Source organism: Hyperolius riggenbachi, chromosome 3 (genome assembly GCF_040937935.1).
Source record: "Hyperolius riggenbachi isolate aHypRig1 chromosome 3, aHypRig1.pri, whole genome shotgun sequence".
Classification (NCBI taxonomy): domain Eukaryota; kingdom Metazoa; phylum Chordata; class Amphibia; order Anura; family Hyperoliidae; genus Hyperolius; species Hyperolius riggenbachi.
This window is the reverse complement of record NC_090648.1, coordinates 130,612,870-130,632,589: the sequence shown is the minus strand read 5'-3', so window position 1 is coordinate 130,632,589 and position 19,720 is coordinate 130,612,870. Positions and strand designations below refer to the sequence as shown.

Genomic DNA, 19,720 nt, shown 5'->3' with positions numbered 1-19,720 from the left:
GATCCCGTCTTCTCCTTAGCAGCCGAGGGGAGGGCCCCAGAATGCTTTGCAGTATGTTATGCGGCTTGCGTCCAGCTTAGCTCTAAGCTTTGCTGATAAGCATACATCAAAGGTAAGATAGATCTTTATCTTCAGTAATGTCTTTTTGGCTTCCTTCTAAACTGTTTAACACAGGAGACTAGAGGTTTAAATTAGCTTCTGCAGCCTGACAGTTACTCTTTAACAGTATTAAACCCTTCCGGATACCTAACCAGAATCTTCTAACCTTTAGAACCAATACTATTGTTATCCATGCTTACCCTCCTAATCTATACCTCTTGCTAACAAATAAGCTGAATTGAGGCTCATGGTTTATTGCCTGTTGTGGCAAAAGCCTGCTCTGTCATGTCCTTCCTGTTGCAGTCATAGCATTTTCTCAACAGGCAACTGTCAGTGATGTAGTGGTCTGCCAATAACAAAGCACCAGAGTTGGATGAAGATGTAATGGGGCCCTAGGTAAGGTAGTAGTTTTGGAGCCCCTTGTGGTCCTTTTGGCAAGCTGAAGTGAAGAGAGGTCAAATAAGGTGGCCCCTTGACACCCACTAGGCTCCAAGCACCTGCCTAGGTTGCCTGGTGGATGATAATGTTCTGCACAGGACCCAAACAAAGCACCAGGATCTAAATATCTAGGATGCCAGGTACCCAGTGTTATTAGCTACTTGCACTGAATCAGCTTGCCTCCAGGACAGATGCCTGACAGCCAGCACTGTATATAATTCTTCAAGATGACTGCTGTGGTCTGCTTATCATTGTTGCTTCTAAGAAACAACAGTAAAGCCTGTGTTTTCTGTAGCCTTATGTATTGAATGTGTCCTTCTGCTCACGTAATGCCCACCCCCTCACATAGCAGCACAGCAAAGTCTATATAATAATGGGCAGAACTGAATAATCATGCATGATTATATCATAATCTATTCCTGCAATGACACCATAATACAGAGGCCTGCGGGCACAGAGGTACTGTCTTGGGAATAATTATCTGCACTGAGTGAGGAGTTATGAGCAGGATGTAAATACAAGGCATTGGTACTTTGCCATGCCTTTTTCTCTTTTGTGTCATTCCAGGATTCAAGGTGCAAAGCTTTGCCTTTAGATCACTTTACTGTTTTTGTCCAAATTACATTTTTGTAAATCCCCAATATAAATATACCTTGTGAATTCTCACAGTCCCTGACGACTGTGTCCTGTTCAATTGAGTATTAACTTTACCCAGAAAAAAAAACAATTAAAAATAAATATTTATACAAATAAGGCATAGTAGAAGCAGTAGAGTGCTGTACCGTGTTGGCCATCTGTAAAAGCTAGAAGTTTTGAATCAGAATTATTCAAAACTTCTTGCTCTTAAAAATAAGGCAACAACAGAGTTATTTACTATTTTAGCAGTATTGTTCACCGCCATATCCAGCTTAGTGCAGATCTCTGAGACATAGACAAAACCGATCCTATGAGCTTCAGTACAGGGCCGAGTGCCATACAGACACAACTCAAGGCTATAACCTTGTGACACAGTGGGTTCTATTCATAAAGCATTACCACATTCGGTAATGCTCAAAACAGCTGATTTTACCGATCATCTTCCCAAGTTATAATTCACTAAACCTGTACCGCACAGAAAATCACAACGCCCAACTAGAGATGGCCCGAACGGTTCGCACGCAAATTTATTCACGCAAACTTTGGTGGTTCGCAATTTAGCAATCGCGGTGAACCGCGAACGATATGCGAGTTCGACCCACCCCCTATACTACATCATTAGGGTCAACTTTGACCCTCTACATCACAGTCAGCAGACACAGGGTAGCCAATCAGGCTACACTCCCTCCTGGAGCCCCCCCCCCCCCCCTTTATAAAAGGCAGGCAGTGTCAGCCTTTTCACTCACTCGTGTGGCTGCAGTAATTACAGAAGGAAGAGGAACCTGCTGTAGACATAGGGAGAGTTTAGTTAGGCTCTTGTTAGGCTTGTTAGCTTGCTCCTTGCTGATACCTATTGCTAAAAAGCACCCCTCAACAGCTCTTTTGAGAGCTAATGTTGTTCTTGTGATCAGGGTCGGACTGGGACACTGGGGGCCCACCAAAGAAATTTCAACCTGGGGCCCACACATCCCATGATTGCGGTGAAAAAAGGGCGTGACCATGCACCGGAAGGTGGGCGTGGTCATGATGTATTATGGACTGGGCCAAATGTACATGATCTTAGCAGCATTATAATTCAGAGACACTGCTGCCCAGCAAAACTTTGCATAGAGTCCCCTCCTTCAATATAAAGTAAAGTCCTACTTTGCAGAGGTTGCGACTGCAGAGGTTGCGACCGCATCGGGGCCCTTGGGCCAAAGGGGCCCCGAAGGGTCCTCCCTCACCTACAGTATTACCTCTCTATTGGTCCTGTGCTCATATTAAATCAGTTCTATAGATACTTTGAACAGTGGTAATCATTAACAAGCTATTTCCCATCCCCTTCTTGCACCTCTGACACTGAAGTTGCCATTGGCAGGTTTTGGTGTGTTGTATCAATTGTTATGTATAGAGTTCTTGGGGGGCCGCACTGTAAAATTGGCATCGATTCCTACAGCTCCTTAGCTACACCACTGCTCTCAGCATGAGTGATTGCAGCACTGAGAAGAGAATTTTTGTGCTGCAGGCAGCAATTGGAGCTCTGTCAGACAAGGAGGGGGGGGCCACCAGAGACCTGGAGGCGGGGCCCACCGAGGGAAAAAACTGTACTACTGTGGCCCAGTCCGACCCTGATTGCTTGAACAGTGCTCCGTGGGATGTTCAAGGCTTTGGAAATCCTTCTGTAGCCTAAGCCTGCTTTAAATTTCTCAATAACTTGATCCCCGACCTGTCTTGTGTGTTCTTTGGACTTCACGGTGTTGTTGCTCCCAATATTCTATTAGACAACCTCTAAGGCCCTCACAGAGCATCTGTATTTGTACTGACATTAGATTACACACAGGTGCACTCTATTTAGTCATTAGCACTCATCAGGCAATGTCTATAGGCAACTGACTGCACTCAGATCAAAGGGGGCCGAATAATTATGCACACACCACTTTGCAGTTATTTATTTGTAAAAAATGTTTGGAATCATGTATGATTTTCGTTCCACTTCTCATGTGTACACCACTTTGTGTTGGTCTTTCATGTGGAATTGCAATAAAATTGATTCATGTTTGTGGCAGTAATATGACAAAATGTGGAAAACTTCAAGGGGGCCGAATGCTTTTGCAAGCCACTGTATACTTGGGACACTTAACTTAAATGCCTGGCTGCATATACTGGGGACACCTATAGACCTGGCTATACTGGGAACACCTATACACCTGGCTGCATATACTGGAGACACCTATAGACTTGGCTATCTGTACTGGGGACACCTATAGACCTGGCTACCTATTCTAGAGACACCTGTAGACCTGGCTATCTATACTGGAGACACCCATAGACCTGGCTACCTATTCTGGAGAAACCCATAGACCTGGCTACCTATTCTGGGGACACCTATAGACCTGGTTATCTATTCTGGGGAAATCTATAGACCTGGCTACTTATACTTGGGACACCTATAGACCTGGATACCTGCACAGATAACACCTATAGACTTGGTTATTTCCACTCTGGATACCTTTTGACCTGGTTACCTATACTGGGGGCACCTATTTTGGGGGAACTGCTGCCAGATTAACTATTTTTGGGGAACCGCTGCTGCCAGATTAAGTGTATTTTGGGAAACATCTGCCAGATTAAGTGTATTTTTGGGGAACTGCTGCCAGATTGTGTATGTTGGGGGAACCGCTGCTTCCAAATTATGTGTATTTTGGGGGAACCACTGCTGCCAGATTACATGTATTTTGGGTGATCCGCTGCTAGATTACACATATTTTGGGGAACCGCTGCCAAATTATGTGTATTGGGGGAACCGCAGCTGCCAGATTACGTCTATTTTGGGGGAACGACTGCTATATTATCTGTATTTTGGAGGAACCTCTGCCAAATTGCATGGATTTTTGGTGAAATGCTGTCAGATTACATGTATTTTGGGAGGAAACACTATGGCAGAGTTCAAACTTCCCCGGCAGACCTTTTACACTACTGCTAAGGTCATGTATATTTTGCCCCACCCATGACCACGCCCACATTCTGTTGCCTCACCACACCCATTTTCGGTGCGCCGCGCAGGGTTTTTTATCAGTGTAAAATATTATATCTTAGACTGTAAAAAATAACGTGGAATGTGGGCCAACACTGGTATGGGGCCCCATAACCTTCTATTGCCCGGGGGCCCTATGAGTGTTCAGTCCGCCCCTGGGCCCATGTCTGTTCTTTATATTTCATATTGCTCTTTGCACTATTTTACTAAAACCTGCATACGTTTGAAGCATTATACAAGGCTAGGGGCCCACTTTCAGCAGTGTTCAGCGATTTCTAAAGATTCAGAAATCCCAAGCAATTTCCATATGGCCACTTTTTTGCTGCCGTACCAGAGCAATGGTGATTTGGCCCTTAGTGGCTTGAATGCAATTGATTCAGATCCGTGGCAAAAATGCTGTAGTGTAGCATATTTGTGATTGGTCCATGATCGTAACACTGCTGTGGGTTCACTACCACAGCTTTTCAGTAGCAAAGCACTTTTAGGAATCGCCGGTGATTCCTAGAAAGCATACTGAAAAGCTCTCTAGTGGGTGCTAGGCCTAAGGCTCATCCCTACACTAGAACATCAGCAGATATGATTAGTCAGTGAATCTGCCATACAAATCAACACCATCTCGAGGTTCCAAGTCAAACGTTTAGGTGACAGTTCAGAAATATGTTGGCAATGAAACTTAGCTTAGAAAGGCGTGGGCCAGGAATCTTGTAATTGCCTTTTGGATTGGAATAAATATTGCTACAGCAAGTAAATGTATCACCAAAAGGAACAGTAGATTTAGCCTAGTTCCCCTCTGTACATTTCCTGGATTGGAACATCTCTTTGTTCATTATCAGCTATTGCTTTGTTGCTCATCATGTAAATAACAAGGTCACACAGAGCCACTATGAATCACAGCCATAAAGCATTCTCCATTACCTAAAACACATCTGCTACCTGTGCTGCATCTATTCCTGCCTCACGCTGGGCTCTGATTGCTGTGGTACAGCACAGATACGTCTCCTGCCTGAGCCAATGAAAACAAGGACTCTGTTTATGGAACAAAGAGTAGGGAATCTGTAATTAATTCTGAATATATCTCCAAATATATCCCAACATCTGTTCTTTATTTACTTTGTACAATTATTTCTTCATATAAACTCAATTGTGTTTAGATATATATATATATATATATATATATATACTAATACTTGTTATAAGAAAATCCAAGTCCTCTTCAGCTTGTTTACAAAGTCTACTGCTGCATCCTGCATCACGACTCACACACGTTTCCATCTGCTGTACACTAAGCATTGCCTCTCAGCTGTTCTATAAGACACCTGAAATGTGTCACATCTGTCCACCTGGCAATCAGGTTCACTGTCACAGGATCGTATCTACACTGTATACGTACGTTAGTTAAAGGTGTCTGGAAATTTGGGGTGTGCAGTAAGACTGATTGTAAGATATCAGTATTAAATATTGATATTAAATACAGATATCTTACTATGGCCAAAGCTAACACTACTCTCAAATAGAACACTCCCCCCGACACCCATCCCTTAACCCACATAAACCTCCTAGCTCCCCCCCCCCCGCCCCCGCACACACTGCCTGCCTAATGCCTAAAACTACCGACCTCTCCCGCACACACTACCTGCCTATTGCCCAAAAATAGCACCACTCCCACCCCCAGGACACACTACCTAACTATTGCCTAAACTTAAACCTTCCCTCCCTCCACCGCCGCACACACTACTCTACCTATCACCGAAACACACACACGCCCGCCGCCACCTAACCGAGGTGTGATGCGATAATCACATTCACAGGAAAAAATATGTAAAATGTAGAGCACATCAGAAAATATTTGCATTTGGGCACCCGCGGTGCCTGATATATAGCGGGCGCTGTATCGGTTTCCACTGTGGTGCCCAAATACCAATATTTTCTATTGCCACCTTTGGCGTCGCCCAATTAGTCCACTTGCCGCATGCGCCCTTTTTTACTGATACCATGCTCTATAGATGACAATGCATAGAGAAAGTAGGTACATAGATTGGGTGCATGAAAAAAGCTATGACTAAGGAGCGATTGCAAGGCTCTGATACGCGTGAGCTATGTATCTGTCCAGTTCTTTGATGTTTCAATAAAAATCAGACTTTTAGTATGCCAGTGCAGCGAATCTTTCTTCCATTCCATGAAAAAAGGGCACAAGGAAAAAAGGGCCAAGCTGGATAACAAAATGGCGCCAGTGGATAACAAATCTCAATAACGATAAACATTGTTAACGAAACTGGTTAACGATAAATACCGTTTTTAAACAGACGGAAGATAATAATGAAAATATATTCATCTTAAAAACTGTTACGTAATTCAACAGTACAGCTTAACCCAACCCTACTCTCCCACAGAACCCTTCCCTGGTGGTGACTAACCCTAATCACCCCCCTGGTGGTACCTAACCCTAACCAGCCCCCTGGTGGTGCCTGCCGAATCTTAACCACACCCCTGGTGGTGCCTAACCCCAACCACCCCCTGTTGTTGCCTAACCCTAACCTCACCCTGGGTGGAGCCTAACACTAACCACCACCCTGGTTTTGGCTAACCCTAACCTCCCCTGGGTGGTGCCTAACCGTACTCCTCCCCCTGGTGGTGCCTAATTCTAACCACCCCCACCCCAGTGGTGCCTGCCTAACCCTAACCACACCCTTGGTGGTGCCTAACCCTCCCCCCCCCCCCCCGGTGTTGCCTAACCACCCCCTTCGGAGGTGCCTAACCTTAACCACTGCCCCTGCAGAAACACCCTTACACACATAGAAATGAATATATCTTTGATAACATAAAAAACACAAACACAAAAACTATAATGTTGCAAGTTTCCAAAACGATAACATACTTCAAAAACTTTAATGTTCTAATGTTGTTAGCGATATTTATCGGGTGCCCTTTTTTCTGCTTTAGGTGCTGTATTAACGGTAAATGCATTAGAGTCTATGGCGGTGCCCCTTTCGTCCACTAGCCACCCGTGACCTTTTTTTTCCTGCTTCCCATAGATGACAGAAGCCGCAGTTTAGGGCAAGATGCTTTCTTGCTGCAGGAAATTGGATGAAATACCTGGAAAGTAGCCAGAATCATCCTCTTTTTGTCTTACTTAAACAGGCTTACCTATTTGGGCTTCCGTGATTAAGGTGTTCATTGCTTTTGTAGATGGAGACAGCTAACCCTATGTAAAGAACAACTGATTAGTTAGTTCTGCCTATAAAAGACAAGAATCAGATTAATCAGTGCCGTGAGAGAGGAGTCTGGCACGATGCTCCTACATCCATTCTGAGTATGTTAATATCATTACAGCAGACCATCCAAATTAGAAAAGAGCCAGAATGGTACTGTCTATGACTGTGACCCCTTTTTCTCATCTGATGCAGCAGCAGCTGATTTCTGTACTCACTCACAGGAAAGCACTGTGGCAACTTTGGAAGATTCTGTACTGTGTCTAGCACTGTGTGTACTGTGTTGGCACTTCACTCTCTACTCCATCCCCTCTTCGCTTCTGCGCTCTCATCGCATCTGCTAGTACCGCTAGCGTGCTAACTGCCTGCCTGACACCTAAACCTAACACACACACCCCGCCTAACTTTAACACAACCTCCCCCCCGCCTAACTTTAACACAACTCCTCCCCCCACCCGCAACGAAAAAAAACCCGAAAACATAATTTGTCAGTCACTGCTATAGGCATATTGAAATATCGGCATTAAGTAATGTAATTTGGGTACCCGGGGCATTCGATAAATAAATTATGCCGCTCTCAATGACAAAATTTCAATGGGCGCCTATGGCGGTGGCCAAAAAGTTACGTTTTGGCGGGGGGTTGCTGTAGGGTGGGGATTGGCGGCAGGGGGGGGGGTAAGGTTAGGCATGGGGGTTTCGTTTTAGGCATCAAGTACGTAGCTAGTGCAGGAGGGGTTAGGCATCAGGTAGGAAGTTTCTGCGAGGAGGGGTTTAGGGTTAGGCTTCAGGTAGAAAGTTTGTGTGGGGGGGGGGGGGGTTTAGGGTTAGGCGTCAGGTAGGAATTTAGTGCAGGGGACGGGGTTAGAGTTAGGCAGGGACAGGATGTACATCACTGGGATTCTCATTGGTCCATGCATGTGCGCCACATCGCACCGTACTCCATCGTTTACACTTACTGCATCACCATATTGCGCTATATCACCCCCCCCCCCCCCCCCACACACACACACACACACACACCCTCAGACTCGCTCTTTCCTTCAACAACTTTAAGCAAGCCCTCTAAACACATTTTTTAAAATGGCCTACCCCCCCCCCCCCCTATCTACCACACCTTAACTCTCTCAGCCGAGCACCTTTTCCACAGCCCTGCCTTATGTGCAGGGCCGAATTTGTACTTTTTACTGCCCAAGGTCCACTTTCACCAGCTGCCCCCGACCGCAGCATCCCAAACTCTCAGCGCAGCAGGGATTTGATTGTAGGCTCCTCTGAGGACAGTTAGTGAAGTAATGGCAGGGATTATATTGTAAGCTTCTTGGCACATTTGGTGAGTGAAAGGTAGAGATGGCCCGAACCTCCAATTCTTGGTTCGCAAACGTCCGCAAAAGTTCGGTTTGCACGAACTTTCGCAAACCGCAATAGACATCAATGGGGAGGCGAACTTTGAAAACTAGAAAAATTTATGCTGGCCACAAAAGTGATGGAAAAGATGTTTCAAGGGGTCTAACACCTGGAGGGGGCATGGCGGAGTGGGATACACGCCCAAAGTCCCGGGGGAAAAATCTGGATTGGACGCAAAGCAGCGTTTTAAGGACAGAAATCACATTAAATGCTAAATTGCAGGCCTAAAGTGCTTTAAAGCATCTTGCATGTGTATACATCAATCAGGTAGTGTAATTAAAGTACTGCTTCACACTGACACACCAAACTCACTGTGTAGTGACGGCCGTGCTGGACTGGTGCACACCATGGCGAGAGTGCAAGCCGTGGCGGTTTTCAAGCCCATATGGTCGCCGGGCTGAGGTAGCTGAATGACAGAACAGTGAATGTCCAGCTGATCAAATTTGGTCTGTCCACAATGAAGCAACGACCTTATTATCTTGGGTGTGCCCGAAAGACCCCCCCCCGAGACACTCATATAGCCGGCGGTCATTGCTTCATTGTGATACGCAAGCCCCTCCTTCACCGCGGCAAGGTAATGATCACGAAGGGGAATTGGCACATGTACATGCCTTTTGTTTTGTTGTTGCAGCTGCAGTGCAGTCAGAAAATTTAGGCAGGCATATCCACGCATCAGAAAATTATTATAGCGGCCGCTGCTAGCAGCGTTAACAGCCTTAAAAATTCAGGAATCCACCTGAAGTCCTGGACCCTGTTGGTGGTGGGGAAGAAGGCAGTCAAGCGGCCTGCGGGCAGAGGTGCTGTGTGGGGAGCGACTTAGTCTTGGGGCAGGCAGTCACATGGCGTGCAGGCAGAGATGCTGTGTGTGGGGACTGACTTAGTCTTCGGGCGGGCAGTAACCCTCCGGGATCCATGCCTCATTCACTTTTGTGACTTAGGCGACTTCTCTTCTCAGTGACAATGCTTCCAGCTGCGGTGAAGGTCCTTTCTGACAGGACGCTTGAGGCAGGGCAAGACAGAAGTTGGATGGCAAATTGAGACAGCTCTGGCCACTGGTCAAGCCTGCGCACCCAGTAGTCCAGGGGTTCATCACTGTTGTCTACATCCACGGGTTCATCGCTGCTCACAGTGTCTACATCCACACTTAAGACCAGGTAGTCGGCTACCTGCTGGTCCAGGCGTTGGTGGAGGGTGGATTCGGAAGCGCTAAGAATGTTTGCATGTCCGACATCACCATGAGATCGCTGGAACGTCCTGTCCTTGCCTGCGTGGACATGGGAGAAGGATTACTGGCAGTGGTACCTTTATTGCATTGTGCTGTGACATCACCCTTAAATGCATTGTAGAGCATAGTTGCCAGCTTGTTCTGCATGTGCTGCATCTTTTCTGCCTTCTGGTGAGTTGGTAACATTTCCGCCACTTTGTGCCTATACCGAGGGTCTAGTAGTGTGGCCACCCAGTACAGCTCATTCCCCTTGAGTTTTTTTATACGGGGGACCCTCAACAGGCTGGACAGCATGAAAGATGCCATCTGCACAAAGTTGAATGCAGACATACTATCCATCTCCTCTTCCTCAGTGATGTCAGGTAAGTCCTACTCCTCCCCCCAGCCACGAACAATACCACAGGAACGTTGAGCAGCACAAGCCCCCTGCGACACCTGCTGCGGTTGTTCTTCTGCAGCCGCCTCCTCCTCCAAAGAAACACCTTCCTCATCATCCAAGTCTGACTCCTCTTCCCCACACGACTCTTCCTCCTGCTCCCCCCTCTGTGCTGCCGAAGGTGTTGAGGAAACATCTGGTTCTGATGTGAATTGATCCCACAACACTTCCTCCCTTAACTGTTCCTCTTCACGCTCCTCCACAGCTTGATCCACCACTCTACGCACGGCACGCTCCAGGAAGTAAGCGTACGGGATCAAGTCGCTGATGGTGCCTTCACTGCGACTCACCAGGTTGGTCACCTCCTCAAACAGCTGCATGAGCCTGCATGCATTTTGCATGAGTGTCCAGTTGTTGGGCCAGAACATCCCCATCTCCCCAGATTGTGTCCTTTTACTGAAATTGTAGAGGTACTTGGTGACGGCTTTCTCCTGTTCTAGCAGGCGAGAGAACATAAGGAGGGTCGAATTCCAGCGAGTCGGGCTATCGCAAATGAAGCGTCTCACCAGAAACTTGTTTCTCCGCTGAATCTTGGCAAAGTGTGCCATGGCCGTGTAAGACCGCCTGAAATGCCTACACAACTTCCTGGCTTGCTTCAGGACGTCCTCTAAGCCTGGATACTTTGACACAAATCTTTGAATGACTAGATTCAGCACATGTGCCATGCAGGGTACGTTTCAGCTTTCCCAAATTCAACGCGGAAATGAGATTGCTGCCGTTGTCACACACCACGTTGCCGATCTCCAGCTGGTGCGGGATCAGCCACTGATCCACCTGTTTGTTAAGAGCAGCCAGGAGAGCTGGTCCAGTGTGACTCTCCGCTTTGAGGCAAGACATGTCTAAGATGGCGTGACACCGTCGTACCTGGCATGCAGCATAGGCCCTGGGGAGCTGGGGCTGTGTAGCTGGAGAGGAGATCGCAGCACCAGTAGAGTTGAACTGACACTCAGCCAAGGAGAAGGATGACGACAGCGAAGAGGATGTAGCAGGAGGAGAGAAGGTGGCAGGAGACCGGCCTGAAAGCCGTGGAGGTGTCACAAGTTGGCCGCTGCACAGCCACGTACTCCCTGCTTGCCATCGGTCTCCAGGTTGACCCAATGGGCTGTGTAAGTAATGTTCCCACCCTGATCGTGCTTGGCAGACCAGGCATCCATGGTCAGGTGGACCCTTGACCCAACGCTGTGTGCCAGAGATGACACCACTTGCCTCTCAACTTCATGGTACAGTTTGGGTATCGCCTTTTTAGAGAAATAATTGCGGCCTGGCATCTTCCACTGTGGTGTCCCAATGGCCACAAATTTATGGAAGGCCTCAGAGTCCACCAGCTGGTATGGTAACAGCTGGCGAGCTAACAGTTCCACCAAGCCAGCTGTCAGACGCCAGGCAAGGGGGTGACTGGCAGAAATTGGCTTCTTCCGCTCAAAGATTTCCTTCACAGACACCTGGCTGCTGTGGGCAGAGGAGCAGGAACCACTCAAGGCCAGAGGCGGAGTGGAGGAGGGTGGCTGTGAAGGTGCAAGGGAGAAAGCGGCTGAAGATGATGCACCTGAAGGAGGAAGAGTAGAAGGAGGGTGGACTGAAGTGAACAACAGGTAGTAGTAGGTATATGCATTGATGGGTATTACAATGTGCACCTGTCACACACAGACAGGTACCACACAGGCACAGTGACACTGCGTGTGCTCACGTAGGTGGGTGGGTGCAAGTGAACGACAGGTCGGTATATGCAGTGGGTATTACAATGTGCACCTGTCACACACAGACAGGTACCAGACAGGCACAGTGACACTGTGTGCGCTCATGTAGGTGGGTGGGTGCACTGAAGTGAACAACAGGTAGTAGTAGGTATATGCAGTGATGGGTATTACAATGTGCACCTGTCACACACAGACAGGTACCACACAGGCACAGTGACACTGCGTGTGCTCACGTAGGTGGGTGGGTGCAAGTGAACAACAGGTCGGTATATGCAGTGGGTATTACAATGTGCACCTGTCACACACAGACAGGTACCAGACAGGCACAGTGACACTGCGTGCGCTCATGTAGGTGGGTGGGTGCACTGAAGTGAACAACAGGTAGTAGTAGGTATATGCAGTGATGGGTATTACAATGTGCACCTGTCACACACAGACAGGTACCACACAGGCACAGTGACACTGCGTGTGCTCATTTAGGTGGGTGGGTGCACAGTGAACAACAGGTAGGCATATGCAGTGGGTATTACAATGTGCACCTGTCACACACACAGGTAGTAGTCACTGAATTTGCTGGGCCTGGCAGTGGCACACACAGTAGGAATTGCCAAGGCTGTCTATGCAACACACGTGTCAGTGAGACACACAGAAAAAAAAATAGATCACAAGAACAAGATTAGCTCAAAAGAGCTGTTGTGGGGTGCTTTTTTACCAATAAGAATCAGCAAGGAGCAAGCTAAGAAGCCTACAAGAGCCTAACTACCGTAAGCTTTCCCTATGAGAGTCTGCAGCAGCTATCCCTTCACTAATTACTGCAGGCACACGAGTGAATGAAAAGCCTGACGCTGCCTGCCTTTTATAAGGGGGGGGGGGGCTCCAGGAGTGAGTGTAGCTTAACTGGCTACAATGTGCCTGCTGACTGTGATGTAGAGGGTCAAAGTTGACCCTCATGATGCACTATGGGGGCGAACCGATCTTCCGGAAAAGTTTGCGGTTCTCCGCGATCGCAAACCCCGGAAGTTCGCTGGGAACCGTTCGCTGGCGAACCGTTCGGGCCATCTCTAGTGACAACCAGCTCAAAGATCACTGTAAGTGTCAGTTCGCTGCCCTTTCCTCCCCGAGTTCGAGATCCGGCTGTTAGTAGTCACCCACCGCTATTTGCAAACTTTGTGTAGCAGGATGAATGTTCAGCAGGCTAACAGCTATTACCACCTTGCTGCCCACAGTGCGCCTCTTGTTTTCCCCTTTAAATTGTAAGCCTTTAGCAGGGTCTCTCCCCCCAAACCCCCCCCCCCCCCCCTTAGTGTATCCTTCTCGATCTTTCTTGATCTTGCAACCCCAGCAAAGACACCCTTCTCATGGACTGACTCAGACTTGATTTGCTGGGTCTCTGTAAAATCAAATGATCATGCATCTTATGCCCAGTTTGCATGTACAGTATAACCTTGTGCTGTATTGTATAACTGTTTGCTACCTCTCTATCTGCCACTTCTTGTTTACAGTTTATGTATCCCTATTTATTGTCCAGAGCTGCATAATACGTTGGCAATTTATAAATACAATAAATAATAATAATATATTTTCTCCAAAAACAATTGTATAAATCACTTAGAGGGCTGACAGATCCGCCTAGTGATTTGCAATAAAATCTAACTTTTTTCCTTTTTGTTTCAACACAGTAAAGGTCTGCTGTGCCTCTTTAGTGTTCATATACACATATGGGGCCTGATTCACAAAGCGGTGCAAAGTGTTTGCACGCCAGTGAAAAGCCCTTTATCACGCCTAAACTCAGTTTAGGCATGATAAGAAGAAACTTGCGCGAAATTTCCGCGCGATGCGCCCATTAAACCCTATGGGCACTGCGCGCGGAGTTGCGCGATTGCGCACGCAAAACTTTGCGCGCGGGACTTTGCGCGCAATAAAGAGCACAAATCGGTGCTAACTCAGCGGTGCAAAGCTTATCATGCCTAAAGTCTTTTAGGCGTGATAACTGAGTTATCACCGCTTTGTGAATCAGGCCCATACTGTATAAATTGAGTTGTACAGAACTGAATGTGCAGAAAATCAAGTTTGTTGGACTCAGTTGGTCTGTTTTTTTTTTTAGTTTGGTGTCACGTAAGGAACAAGGGGGATTTCAACTCTGGAATACATTAATCTTGAATTGGATTTCTATAGCACTGAGCAAATTTTGTAAGTCAGAATACCTATATCATCTCCCATTGACAAGTACGTCAAAACATGGTCATATGACCTTAATATGACTCTAACCACCACTCAAATATTCTCTTCAATGAAGAAAATAGCAAAATTTTCCAAATGTAATTCCCACTGGGAACAATATATAAAGACACTCACACGTTGGTATATAACACCCAGAAAACTAGCAACATTTACACCTTCCTCCTCACCTACATGCTGGAAATGCTCAGCTCACATAGGAACACTAATGCACATGTTATGGGAATGTCCACTCGTTTCTGACCTATGGAAATTGGTAGAACAATACATAAGACAGCAGTTAATACCGGGATTTTCCTTCTCCCCACAATTAGCATTATTATGTATAGATATAGATAAAATCGACTCTAAACATCGAATGCAGATCTGCCATATAATCATGGCAACCCAATGCACAATAACGAGCAATTGGAAATCCACAGATAAGTTAGACTTTGCCTCTCTTATAGCACTATACAAGCGCAATATGACAATGGAGAAGTATCTTAGACCAGAACTGTTTTATTAGTAACTAACTACAAAACTAGTTAAGTAAACAACAAAATAATATAGTGGGAAAAATGACCAACAAGTTATGATAAACAAATGTGTAGATGAGGTCATGTTCTATAGGTTATGTTTATAAATATGATATGATTCAATCTAATCCAATCTTTCCTCTATGATATAAGAATGTCACAATCCAACTACAAGCGGATCCTTTTATGCGTTTATATACCATACGTTTATATACCAAACATCCAAGGATGACAATGTCACTCCCAACTACACACCACAGGGCTTCAAGCGCTCACCAAATATTCTACAGATCGTCAAGGCACTTGATATATCCTCACCAACACAGTCTTAATACAGGATCAAAGTTTGGAACAATTATACTAAACCTGACTACAGCACCCTCGATTGACAGGTCTATTGACCACTGAGCCGATCGAACACAACGGCTAGGAATTGAGTCACCAACCAGTCAGCCAAACCTGGTTAGAAATTGACTGGATGTGGTCCTCTTACCTAGCAAGATCCAAACGATAACACTGAAAATATAAAAAAAGTTAAGATGCTTGATAACGAATATGTAGTAATGTTTTGAGTGTAAGAATCCTCAGGAACACTGCCTGTTAATATCAAAATATTTGGATGAACATACCATAACATGTTAACCTGTTATTATAATACGCTTGTAATACTTGTGAAACAATACTTTTGAAACAATAAAAATTTATTGTTTAAAAAAAAGAATACCTATATCATGTGTGATTTTAACAAGTGAGTGATCAGGTAGCCAGACGTATCAATAAATTAGTCACACAGCAAGAACTGTGCAAGTATGCATGAAAACCAATGTCCTCTTCCTTTTATTCCAAAACAGCGGTATTCATCAGTCAGATCAATATACCGTATTTTTCGGACTATAAGACGCTCCAGACTATAAGACGCACCTAAGTTTAGAGGGCAAAAATCTGGAAAAAATATATATACTACACTGTGGTGCGTCCATGTCCCAATATGTCTCTAAGATACACAGCCAAGCTACACTAACCCCTGCTGCCTCCTTCAACCTATACTACACTACACTTCAATAACCCCTTTCTCACCCCCAGCTGCACTGCACTATACTACGCAATCCTCTGCTTCCTCTTCCTCCCTCCCAGCTTCACTGCACTACATTACACAATACCCATCCCCACCTGCTACACAAATTAATTAATACAAATACATTTTTAAGATATCTCACCAGCCTGGGTCGTCTGGGTGTCCATGATTCTGAAGTGCACAGTGGGTGGTGGTAGCAGCAGCAGAGTGATCCACAGTGTTTACAGTGGCATTGGAGCAGCCACTGTAATGTTCTGCAATGCTGGCCCTTTGATCCTCCTCCTCCTCCATTATGTGCGACATCAGCCCCCAGCAGCGCTATTCACAGCGGCCCTTTGATCCTCCTCCTACATCCGACATCAGCCCCCAGCAGCGCTATTCACAGCGGTCCTTTGTTCCTCCTCCTCCATTGTCCTGTATCAGTCCCCCATTAGCGCTATTCACAGCGCTTCAAAGCGACATTAGCAGCCGCTGTAATTGCCCGCAATGCTGGCCCTTTGATCCTTCCTTTTATCCTGCCCGGTAATCAGCGTGATCTCAGCCCACAAGTAAATTCAGCCGCGATAGCGGCAGAGTCCGCTGAGGCTTCCGTACAGCCTTGTTTACTTCCGTCGCCCCATTACCTGACACGCACGTGTCATAAGAGGGCGACAGTAAACAAGGCTGTACGGAAGCCTCAGCGGACTCTGCCGCTATCGCGGCTGAATTTACTTGTGGGCTCAGATCACGCTGATTACCGGGCAGGATAAAAGGAAGGATCAAAGGGCCAGCATTGCGGGCAATTACAGCGGCTGCTAATGTCGCTTTGAAGCTCTGTGAATATCGCTAATGGGGGACTGATACAGGACAATGGAGGAAGAGGATCAAAGGGCTGCTGTGAATAGCGCTGCTGGGGGCTGATGTCGGACGGAGGAGGAGGATCAAAGGGCCAGCATTGCAGGACATTACAGCGGCTGCTCCAACGCCACTGTAAACACCGTGGATCGCTCTGCTGCTGCTGCCATCCATTGTCCACCTCAGAATGATTTTCTGCACAAGTGCCAGGATGGGTAAGAATACTACATTCGGACTATAAGACGCAGTCACTTTTTCTCCCCACTTTTGGGGGAGAAAAAGTGCGTCTTATAATCCGAAAAATACGGTATATTTTGAGAGCAATGACATTTTACAGACTAATCTTCCTGCATCTAAACACATCTACATTTTTCACGACCCTGGTTTAGTACACTGTAACTTCAAGTACACGGGTCATCCTGGCTCAGAAAGCCCTGCTCTGTCTGCAGGGGTCTCCAGCATCAGCATCAAAGGCTGCAGGCAGGATATCAAAATATTTCCTCTGTGATGTAATGAGCCATAAATCACAGAATCATGAAATAATGTAGTGAAACTTTTGTTTTCATCCTGTATCTTCAAAGTGGACCCGAACTCTTGCCCAGGACAGAAGGAAAACAGAGAGAAATGCACCCCGTATGTATTTAGAGAGTTTAGCCTGTCTAATTCCCCTCACAAGTATAATTTTATCTCTCAGCTGTGTCCGCTGGCTGCCTTGGCAGAGCAGCTATTTTGTAAGCACAGGATGTCTTCCAAGGAAGCAGGAAGTAGAGACACTGCAGATTTATTGCAGGATTTGTATCAGCTGTAACAGAAATTATTTTATGTAAAGGTTATTATGCTGTTGCTTATCGTTTACAGCAGAGAGGAAGTTCTAAGTTCTGGTCTGCTTTAAACCAAATGGGCTTCACCTCAAACTTCTGCAGTTCATCTTGGAATTTTGAACCTCCCATCTATCCAGTTAATATAAAAAATATTTCTATCAGAAGAATCAGACAGAGCTGGTCCTGGAATATGCCAGCATCCCTACACTTCACTTCCCCAGCCTCAGTGGAAACTATTGTTACTTTTCTCTTCAACAGCTCGTACCTTTGTTTGTGCCAAGGCATTAATAATTACTCCTGTTTGTCCTGTGTGAGCAGGTTTAAGGGTTTTCTGATAGGATATGCTGGGATACTTACCTTATTATGCGAGTGAACAGGTTAGCAGGCTGGCCTTGATGGGCTAGTCAATATGATTTTTGTCTTCTTTGCTTTGAAGGGTGGAATGAGTGTTTGCTAGCTGGCCAACAGGTTTTCTTGCTTACACCTGTGCTTGCTGGCCAGCCTTGCTGGATTAGAAGTTAGATTTGCTGGAAATCCTACAAATGACTGGAAAATTTGCTGGCTACCTGCCTTAACGTGAGCCTAAAAATCTACTCAGCAGCACTGAAAAGGCTAAGTGTTTCTTTAACGGTTTCACAGCATCAGGGGGCATTTTTCCCCTGATTCTGTGCAAAGCATGATGGGATTTCTGATGATGTTGTTCTCGTTGCCTAACAACTGGGAGGGGTGATCAGGACACAGGACAGTTGGAACTGTGTCTCATGCTCCCCGTCATCTCCTTTCAACCAAAAAGATGGCTGTCCCCATGAAATCACAAGCATTTGCCTGTTCTTTTAAAATAGGGTGGGTAAGAGATTATATTACCTATCTATTTTAATTAACATAACTAATATAACTTAATGACAGTATGTTTGTTTAGGCAGAAGTTCCTCTTTAAGTTTAAGTGGCAGGTAGGCTCACTATGGACCATTTTCACTAAACACTGGTAACGTTACTATAGCAACGCTCACGGTAACTAGGTAATGCGGGATGTGCAAATTGTGTAACGGGCACTATGTAGTTGGTGTAAGGGTGAAATTACCGGAAACAGTAAATTCGGGCGCCTGAGGCTAGTGGACAAATCGGGCGCCGCCATTCACTCCTATAATAAATATCGTTTAATGGGCGCCCGATAGGAAAAAAGGGCGCCGGTGAAAAATAACGTTTTAAAAGCGGCGCCCGGAGACTTAATGTTTTATTACTGCTTCTCATGATTACACATTATTAAATGATTTATACATTTTTAAATATTATTTTTAAACGAAAAACAGTACAATATTTTTTTTCAAACATTATTTTTAAACGAAAAACAGTACTTTTTTTACATTATTTTTAAACGAAAAAACCAACAGGGGGGTCTTAGGTTTAGGCACCAACAGGGGGTTCTTAGGTTTAGGCACCAACAGGGGGGGTCTTAGGTTTAGGCACCAACAGGGGGTCTTAGGTTTAGGCACCAAAAGAGGGGTCTTAGGTTTAGGCACCAACAGGGGGGTCTTAGGTTTAGGCACCAACAGGGGGTTCTTAGGTTTAGGCACCAACAGGGGGGGTCTTAGGTTTAGGCACCAACAGGGGGTCTTAGGTTTAGGCACCAAAAGGGGGGTCTTAGGTTTAGGCACCAACAGGGGGGTCTTAGGTTTAGGCACCAACAGGGGGGTCTTAGGTTTAGGCACCAACAGGGGGGTCTTAGGTTTAGGCACCAACAGGGGGGTCTTAGGTTTAGGCACCAACAGGGGGGTCTTAGGTTTAGGCACTAACAGGGGGGTCTAGGGGTTAGGGGTAGGTACAGGGAGGGTTACTTAGGCACCAACAGGGGGGGTCTTAGGTTTAGGCATCAACAGGGGGGTCTAGGGGTTAGGGGTAGGTACAGAGAGGGTTACTTAGTAATTTTTTTTTTTAACGTTATTATACGTTTCAGTATTTAAACGAAAGATTAACGTTTTTACAATTGCCGATTTAATGCACATTATTTAATGATTTATAACTTAAAAAAACATTAATTTTAAACGAAATACAGTACAATACATTTTTAAACGTTATCCAT

General features: G+C 45.9%; 1 long non-coding RNA gene across 3 annotated transcripts in view; it reads right to left on the bottom strand.

Moving 5' to 3' along the window:
- Positions 1–16,590, bottom strand: part of LOC137561151 (uncharacterized) — a 132,637-nt gene extending 116,047 nt beyond the window's left edge. For all 3 annotated transcript variants that reach the window (XR_011029886.1, XR_011029885.1, XR_011029884.1), the window contains exon 1: positions 16,128–16,590. This is a non-coding gene — a long non-coding RNA (uncharacterized lncRNA). The remainder of the gene's footprint in view (positions 1–16,127) is intronic.
- Positions 16,591–19,720: the final 3,130 nt, after the last annotated feature.